Consider the following 8,369-nt stretch of genomic DNA (forward strand, 5'->3'; position numbering starts at 1 on the left):
CCACTTGTGTGTGCACACTCTCTCTCTCTCAAATAAGTAAATAAAGTCTTTTTAAATTAAATAAATAAGTATTTTCTGCTTTATCTGGTCTCTGTTGGCACCACTGACTTCCACCACCATAGCATGAAAGCAGCCATAGATGATACATAAATAAATGACTGTGGTTGAGCTCCAATAAAGCTCTATTATAAGAATAGGTGGCAAGGGGCACCTGGGTGGTTCAGTTGGTTGATCGTCTGACTCTTGATTTTGGCTCAGGTCATGTTCCTGGGGTCATGGATTCAAGCCCCTCATCAGGTTCTGTGCTCAGTGCAGAGTCGGCTTGTCCCTCTCCCTCTGATTCTCCACACATCTCTAAAATAAATAATAAAATCTTAAAAAATGAAAAACAAAAAGGTGGCAAGTTGAATTTGTCCCGCGCATTCTGGTTTGCCAAACTCTGGTCAAAGCAGATGGCACCTCAACAATTATGGAATGCGGAGAGAGAACTGAAGACGTGGTGTTGTGGAAGCTAAGTGGACAGTGTTTCAAGAAAGAGTGAGAAGTGGTAGCAAATGCTGCAGACAGGTGAAGTCTCATGAAGGAAGAGAATCAGCCATTGGCTGTAAGAATGCATTGGTCATAGCTGGCCTCTACCAGAGCAGTCTCCCTGGAGCAATGAGGGTGAAAGCCCAATTAAAATGGGTTTAAAAGAAGAGGGTAAGAGATCATGGGCATGAACAGCTCTTTGGGAAAGTTTTAGTTCCTGGCAAAAAGGGGATGCTGGGTAAATGGTCATTCCTTTTCCATAAATGGACCCATGAGAGAGCAGTCATCAGTGATATAGAAGGACTGAGTTTCAACTCACTTGCACAGTGCTGGGCCTTTCAGTGATGGCAACGGGGCATTTTCACATTGCTTCAAGAAACTCACATCAGTTACTTGGCTTCACAAGAGAAACAGAACCATGGCAACTAAAGTTGAGTTTGTAGCCACTGTGAGTCTGATGGTGTGATCTGCAGGCATCATTCAGACAGGCCCTTGTGTTACAGATCTCAAATGCAGGCACCTGTCATTTATTTATGTCCTACCCCATGAGGGAAAAGACTGAAGACCGGTTTCTACACTGTGGTTTGACCAAGTCCACAGCCAGACAGAATATTCCATTCTGGACTCAGAGAGCAGCCCACATAGTCTGTATGGCCAAGTGAGCTTTTCATGAACTGGGGTGAGTTATAGGCATGAGGGCCATCCAATGAAAATCTTAAATTTATGTCACACGTTCTTTCCCTGGGAGCCCAAACTATTTCATACAAATTACCTCATTGATCTCCAAAGCCCTTGTGTGATATTTAAAATTATTATTTCTGTTTCATCTTGACACCCAACCTATAGGAATGCAATAAATACTACATTCTTATGTTTATGATGTAGGACTGAGGACTATGTTGGTAAAATGTGTACTGTTGCTTTGGCCTCAGAGAGGAGCCCTGAGTGGAGAGATGAGAAGTTTGGTCTAATGGATGATACTGGGTATGTTTCCTGGGCCCATCCACCTCTAGCTCCTGCTGATATGGGGGACCACATTTTGTGCCTGCTTCCTTCTGTGTTCCCCCTCACCAAATGACAACTCACTGGACCCAGAATGGATCTTACCCCTGGGGACAGTCCATCTGTTAGCTGACCTGATGCCCATGTCTATGCCTGACATGACATGATGTTCTGGACCCATGCCTGTCTCTCTTGGGAAAGCACACCCCTAATCAGATGCAAGGGGATAGAGAGGAGTGGGAACACAGAGAGAACCCCCATCACATTGATGGTGCAACTCAAAAACAAAGAGTCATGAACGTTTGGATGTGAGAAGTCCCTGGCACCATCTTGGATATAGAGATGTCTGACAGATCTGTTCTTAGGGAGCATGGACTCCACAACAGCTCCAGTTCTGAATTGTCCAGGAGATTCTATCTCCAACATGACTATACATATAGACCTGAGACCAGTTCTTTTTTTTTTTTTTTTTTTGTGGTGTTTGAGGTTGGGTAGGAGTAGAAGACTCTAAGGGATCTTTGTTCTTTGTAGCCAAATGTGCTCAACTCAAACCCTGATAAGGCCAATCCATAATGGCCAAGGCTTGGTAACACTAACTAGGAAACCATTTAAATAGATTATTGCTCTTGAACTTCTGTCTGCTTAAAAACCAAATACCAGGTAAAGGGGGTAGAAGCAGGGTGCTCAGGGGCCCTCTCCTTTTCTCTGTCTTCTCCCCAAGGTTCTGCACTATTCTAGGCCACAGCTATTGCTTTAAGTGCAGAGGATCAACCTGCTCCAGGTCTTCATTTGTTTCAACATTCACTGAGGACCTATGATGAGTCCACCTCTCTAAACACTACAGCCACAGGAGTGAATAAGATAGACTCAGTCTCTGTCCTCCAGGGCTACAATCTGGAAGGAGAGACAGACAATTAAACAAGTGATGTTGTGTGGCTCAATAGAGGATAATTGTGGGTAGAGGGAACAACAGATCAGGTGAAGCAACTTGCTATCTTGAGGAAATCATGCAGGACTTCCTGGAGAAAGTGGTGTCTAAGCCAACACTTGAGAGAAAGCTTGGGGTTACTCAAGGCAGAGGCAGAAGGTTGTTCAGGGCAAAGGAAGCCACACTTGCAAAGGCCAAGCTAAACCGGAGTCCCTTAAGCAATCAGATTAAGGTAAAACATACTGCAGGGTCCTTCCAAGGGATGGCCCAGTAGGAGACAGGACCAGACACATTCTCAGCTCCTTCTCATTCTTAGAGTCCTGATTCTAGGTGAAGCTTAGAATTCAGTCTGGGTCCACCTCAAAGCTGATCTAAATTTCCAACCTGTGCCCAAGTACGTTTCTGTCAGAAAAGCAGAGCAAACACCAAAGCAGCCCCTCTCACAGGGTCCCAGTCAACCAGGCCTACGGCAAAGAACACGGGCTGTGGCCATAAACTCCAGCCTACCTGCTATGAGCTCAGGAGAGAACACAATAGGGCCTGCCTTCCTTGAAGGGTTAGGGACCCCGAGAGTTGCTCAGAAGAGGGACAATGGAACATTTTCCAAAGGGTCTCCCTTCTACCACAGAATGCCTCCTGGGGATATGTCTGGGGATTGGTTCCAACATCCCACCAGCCCAGAATGGGGAGACACGAGATCTGGATTTTACGTGTCCAGGCGTGTGTGTGTGGTACTCTGCTCTGCTGCAGAAAGAACCAGCACACAGGCACACAGGTGTGCACATGCACACACATGCACATGCACATACAGGCACACACACACCCTTCTTTTCCACCTGGATCTTTTGAGTGAAGTGAGATGAACTTTATTCTAAAAGTCCTAAGTTCCTACTGCAGGTCAGGGTGAAGATAGCCAGGGAGCGACCCTTGGCTCCACACCACAGAATTCCACTTGGGCCCCAAAATAAGTGTGTGCCAGGTGGGTACTATTTTTATATCCTCTTTTATGGGTGAGGAAACTGAGGCCCAGAGAGATAAAGTAAGCAGACTTCCATCACCCAGGTAGGAGGTAGGCAGCTGCGATAGAATTCTGCTAAAGTGCTACTAGAGGTCAAGGGTCAAAGGTCAAGCACTACATCTATTTAACTTCCTCTCTGTAGCCCTCACGTTAACACCATGGAGGGGGTCCCATGCACACACTTGGTACGTGGGTTTTCATGCTGACCCGCACGTTAGACAGCTCTTTACTTCTGCTCCCCCCATCCCTTTACCTTGTGCAGCGGAGCCTCTCAACAGATGGCATGGCTTAAATTGCAAATATTTGTTGAATGAAATCATGAATGCAGGGGAGTTCATTCTGCCTTCCTGGGCCTTCATTTTCCACCTCTTCCTTTGGCTCCTTTATCAAAGTATCATAACTCCCAAGACGAGCTTACCTGCGCACAAGTTCCTCCTTTCCTTTCTGCCCATCTTCACCACTGACGGGTCTTCCTCTCCCCACCTCTCCATACTCCCCAGGCCCAGCTGGACTCTGGGCTGAAACTGCAGCTCTGCTGCTCACTGGCTCTGCGACTTTGTGCAAAATTTATTAACCTCTCCGAGTCTCTGCCAAGCTAATAGCCCTAACTTCTAATAGCAGTGGATCAGAAAGAACAAGGTAGAAAGTCAGTTGACAGCGCCCAGCCCACAGTAGGTCCTCAAAGGATATTTGTTCTCTTCCTCTTTCCCCTCCAAGCAGAAACCTTTGGACTTTCCCTCTATCACTCCCTCTACTCAAACATCATTCCTTTTTTTCAAAATATCTGGAAGGTGCATGGTTTTTTATTTTGGCTTAGAAGCAATTCTAAAGCACCACACAGTTGCCAAGCCATAAAACAATTAGCGATACTCTGCTATCAAATAATTAATTATCAGGAAGTATAAATGTGTGCCCAAGGCTCCAATTTACAAATAATCAGAGGGTTCAGAAGCTTGTAGTTCTCTTGAAGAATTGAAACAAATGGTTTCCTGGAAACTGGAGTGGCGAGGACACACAGCCGGAGGCGACTTCTACCTAAAGGCCATGCCACCGGGAAGTGGCCAATGGGATTTAGGCCTGACAAAGCTGGCATTGGATTCCAGTGACTGACATCTGAGGCCACCCAGTTCTCACCAGCAGTAAGAGCTCTGGGACAAGGCTCGTAAAAGGGTGAGTGGAAATCTGGATAGATTGAGTCCCTGTGCAAAATCAGGGTGGTCTTGAGGAACGAAACTCATGAGTTCTGTTTTTCCACCTTTGGCCCAAGGGGCATGACCACAATGGAAGTCAATGAGTCCGAGTTCCTGGAACTGTCCTACTGGTTATAAGGCAAGGTCTCCAGTTCTTCCTTCATTTCTCTGCCAACTAAGATTTTTCAGATCAGTAGTGGAAATATTCCAAGGGCCCTCTCTGCTCTATCTCTAAGCCTCATTCTGAGTACTTCAGTAAATGCTTTGACTCAGATGATTTGCCAAGAAGGACTCTTGACTTTGAATTTCCCCAACACTAAATGCTGTATTGAGCCTAAAGAGAAATTGACATGTTTGGGAAGTTAAAAGTTAAGATGCTTCAGATCCGTTCCATTTCTCTTGAGGGTCTACTCCATGAATGTTAAAGCAAATACATCTATGGTTTGTAATATGTTGTTCTTATGTAATCTCTCCAGACTTCCAACCTTTAAGGAAAAAGGCCAGCAATAAGTTAAATGGTTTCTATTTACTATCACTTAATAACACAACATTTGACTAGAATGTAATGGAGGTGACTTTTAGGATAAACACTCCAAAACTTTCCTAAGAGAATGAGTGTTGGCTTCAGAGTGGTTACCTTCCGAAATACATTTCAATTTGGAACAGGTTGCAAGAGCTTAATCACATTCTGGAACTCCTGACTGAAAACTACCTTCAAGGCCATTTACAAGACACTCCAAAAATCTACTTTTGACCCCCACATAGTGTTCCATGACTTGTCTACTCTGTATCGGTCTCCAGATTTGACCACAAATGGTTTCTGTCTATGTCCAAACATCCAATCCACCTTCAAAAGATTAAGCTTCGCCACGTTCAAGGGTATAATGGTATCCAAAACATACTGCAGGCTCTAAAGATCATTCTCGAGGAAGAGTCCTTCCCTGTGAACAACGGAAGCATTGTTTGACAGTGAAGCTTTCCCAGGCAGTGACTTGCAAGACCACATTTCTCATTTGTAAGTCCCGAATCACTCACTACCAAACCCGGAAGAAGCAGGATGGCTTCACTGGGACTCCGTGATGGGTGGGTCACCGAGTACTTCCTATGAACGAGTACCTCCATAGCATTTGTGTCTAGGCACTTCCCTCTCCACGCCCTAGTCCCAGACCCTGCCTCAAGATGTTCCAGCTCCAGTGTAGGTTGCCCCCTGCAGCATCAAGGCTTTGTTAGAAGTATCAATCATGTTATATTATACTCACATCTTATGAACAGGGCTTGAAACAGTGATAATAGCAACAGAAAGAGAAAGCCACCTCATGCTGGATTTACCACCTCCCACAGCCTGGTGGATGCTCAGTGATGTTAATGAAATGAGCTGGACATGAGATGAGAAGAAATGAGAAAATGAGAAATGAGAAATGAGAAAATGCGCTTTGCCAGGGACTGGTCAAAGTTGAAAAGAAGGAAGAGTTTGGGACCAATTAGAGAGCTGAACTGATTTAAAGCAAAACCTCATGTGACAGTAAATTGGCCACCCTAGAAATCTTCAAGGAGAGGGGCAATGACCTTTCAGGGTATGGTGGAAGGGTCTCTGCACTGAGCTACCCAGCCTCCTGGTCTCTCACTGTGACTGGGTTTTTAAAATTCTATGCATTGGCATATCCGATGAAGATCTTCGTAACACACGTTTTCTTTGTTTCTTGGGGCTTTTTGTTTGTTTTTAATCAGAATTCTAAGCTCTGTTGCTGCCTGGAGTCTTCCTGGTTCTCCAAGGGAGGTATAACCAATTCCCACTCAATGAGGACAGGTTTTGCTGTCGCACTGGGATTTCTGAACAGCGATAGGCACTGATGGGGCAAAGAATGGGCCTCTCAGTAAATCTTCTCAAATCATCTATTAAGGAAAAATTCGGATCTGTGTTTTACGAAAGAGGAACCTGGAGTTCCAGGAGGTCTGCTGGCTTGTTCAAGGTCTTATAGCTTGCTGGTGACAAGCAGGCATTCCTCCTCAGTTTGGGTGACCCCAAAGCAATGCTCTTTCCATCCTACCCAGGCGTGTGGGGCAGACGTGTTGTATAAATACCACACTGAGTCACCAATACGCATATCGTTACTTCACCTTCCCAATACAGTCTAACAAAACAGCTAAAGCTTATCAAGTGGCAACCATGTGCCCGGCTTAACCTTCATGAACTCATGTTACCCTAGAAAGGAAGTACTATTATTCTTCCCACTCTAAAAAAAAATTCTTAAAGATTTTATTTATTTATTTGCCAGAGACAGAGAGAGAGAGAGAGAGCATGAGCAAAAGAGCAGGGGCAGTGGCAGGCAGAGAGAGAAACAGGCTTCCCACTGAGTAGGGAGTCCGATGCAGGACCCAATCCCAGGACCTTGGGATCATGACCCGAGCCAAAGACAATACTTAACCAACTGAGCCACCCAGGCGCCCCTCTTCCCAGTTAAGAAACTAAGGTATAGGGAGTTTAGGTGACTTGTGCAAGTTTCACAGCTACTAAGTAGTAAATGTAGGGTTGAAACCCAGACTTTCTATCATCACTAAACACTCCCTCAACTTTAACCATGAGGCTCTTCTGTTTCCAGCGTCCTCAAGGATGAAGAATCACTTTACATTTCTTAAATTGTCCATAGCGCTTAGCCCCGTTCTAGTTCCCAGCAGGGAATGAATAAATATTGTAGATATGGGAAGGGTCATGGAGGAGAGGAAATGACTGACGACTGACTAGAACAGCCTGACGCATAGTCAGAGATCAGAGATGTCTTAGGGCCGTTGGGAAGCTGTGGTTGTCCAAAGGCAGTGCTGCCTTTTTCCTCCCAGACCCCTAGGCACAGGGGCTCCAAGTAGCAAAGGGCTTCTAAGCGACACCACCAGATCCAAAAAACTGGCCCTGCCTGTCCACTCTGATGCCTTCGAAGGATTAAATCAACCTCTTTGTCTCTTCAATCCATTCAATAAATACTTCCTGAGAAATAACTCCATGTCAGGCACCAGGGAGAAGCAGCAGGCCCTGCTGGGGGCAGGATGAGAGTAGTAAGTTACATATACTAGGTTAGGTGGAGCTACATGCTTCGAAGAAAAATAAATTCAGAATGACTGTGATGGGCGGCATGGGGTGGAAAGGAGTGTATATTAAATACAGAAGTCAGAGAAGATTTCTCTGCTGAGGGAAGCGTTGAGCAGAACCTGAATGAAGTGAGAGGGCAAGTGATACTGATGGGGAAAGAGTATTCAGGCAGCCGTGCAAAGGCCTTGGGGGATCAAATCAGAGTTGAAAGGGACTTGAAAGTTCCTATGTGGTTCTCCAAACTGCATCAGGGCAAACCTGACTGATGTTTCTGCAACACACACAAAAGAGCATGTACACAATTCAGAATAGCTTATACCTGTACAATATTTTATAGTCTTGAAGTGCTGCTATAGAGCAATCTCATGGGCCCTCACAACCTGGTAAGGTGGGCACGGAGCTTGTTTCACAAGGTGAATACAGGTTAAGAGGCTGGCCCAAGGTCACACAGGTTTTTGGCAGGTTCAAATCCAGTACCTGTGCCGGCATTAGTCTCTCTTCAAAGCCAGGGCTCGTCCTCCTCCTACCCACTGGCCCAGAGCCAGCCAGAGCCCTCTAGATCCACCATAAATGCCACTTGACGCTGTTGCCGAGGACAGTCCCAAGGGGTGCAAAGGGGGC

At 45.6% G+C, this 8,369-nt stretch overlaps 1 long non-coding RNA gene across 1 annotated transcript in view; it reads right to left on the bottom strand.

The window, feature by feature from the left end:
- Positions 1 to 4,370, bottom strand: part of LOC131825202 (uncharacterized) — a 55,991-nt gene extending 51,621 nt beyond the window's left edge. Inside the window, exon 1 of the long non-coding RNA XR_009351158.1 lies at positions 3,895 to 4,370. This is a non-coding gene — a long non-coding RNA (uncharacterized LOC131825202). The remainder of the gene's footprint in view (positions 1 to 3,894) is intronic.
- Between the last annotated feature and the right edge of the window lie 3,999 nt (positions 4,371 to 8,369).

This window comes from Mustela lutreola, chromosome 1 (genome assembly GCF_030435805.1).
Source record: "Mustela lutreola isolate mMusLut2 chromosome 1, mMusLut2.pri, whole genome shotgun sequence".
NCBI classification, from domain to species: Eukaryota; Metazoa; Chordata; class Mammalia; order Carnivora; family Mustelidae; genus Mustela; species Mustela lutreola.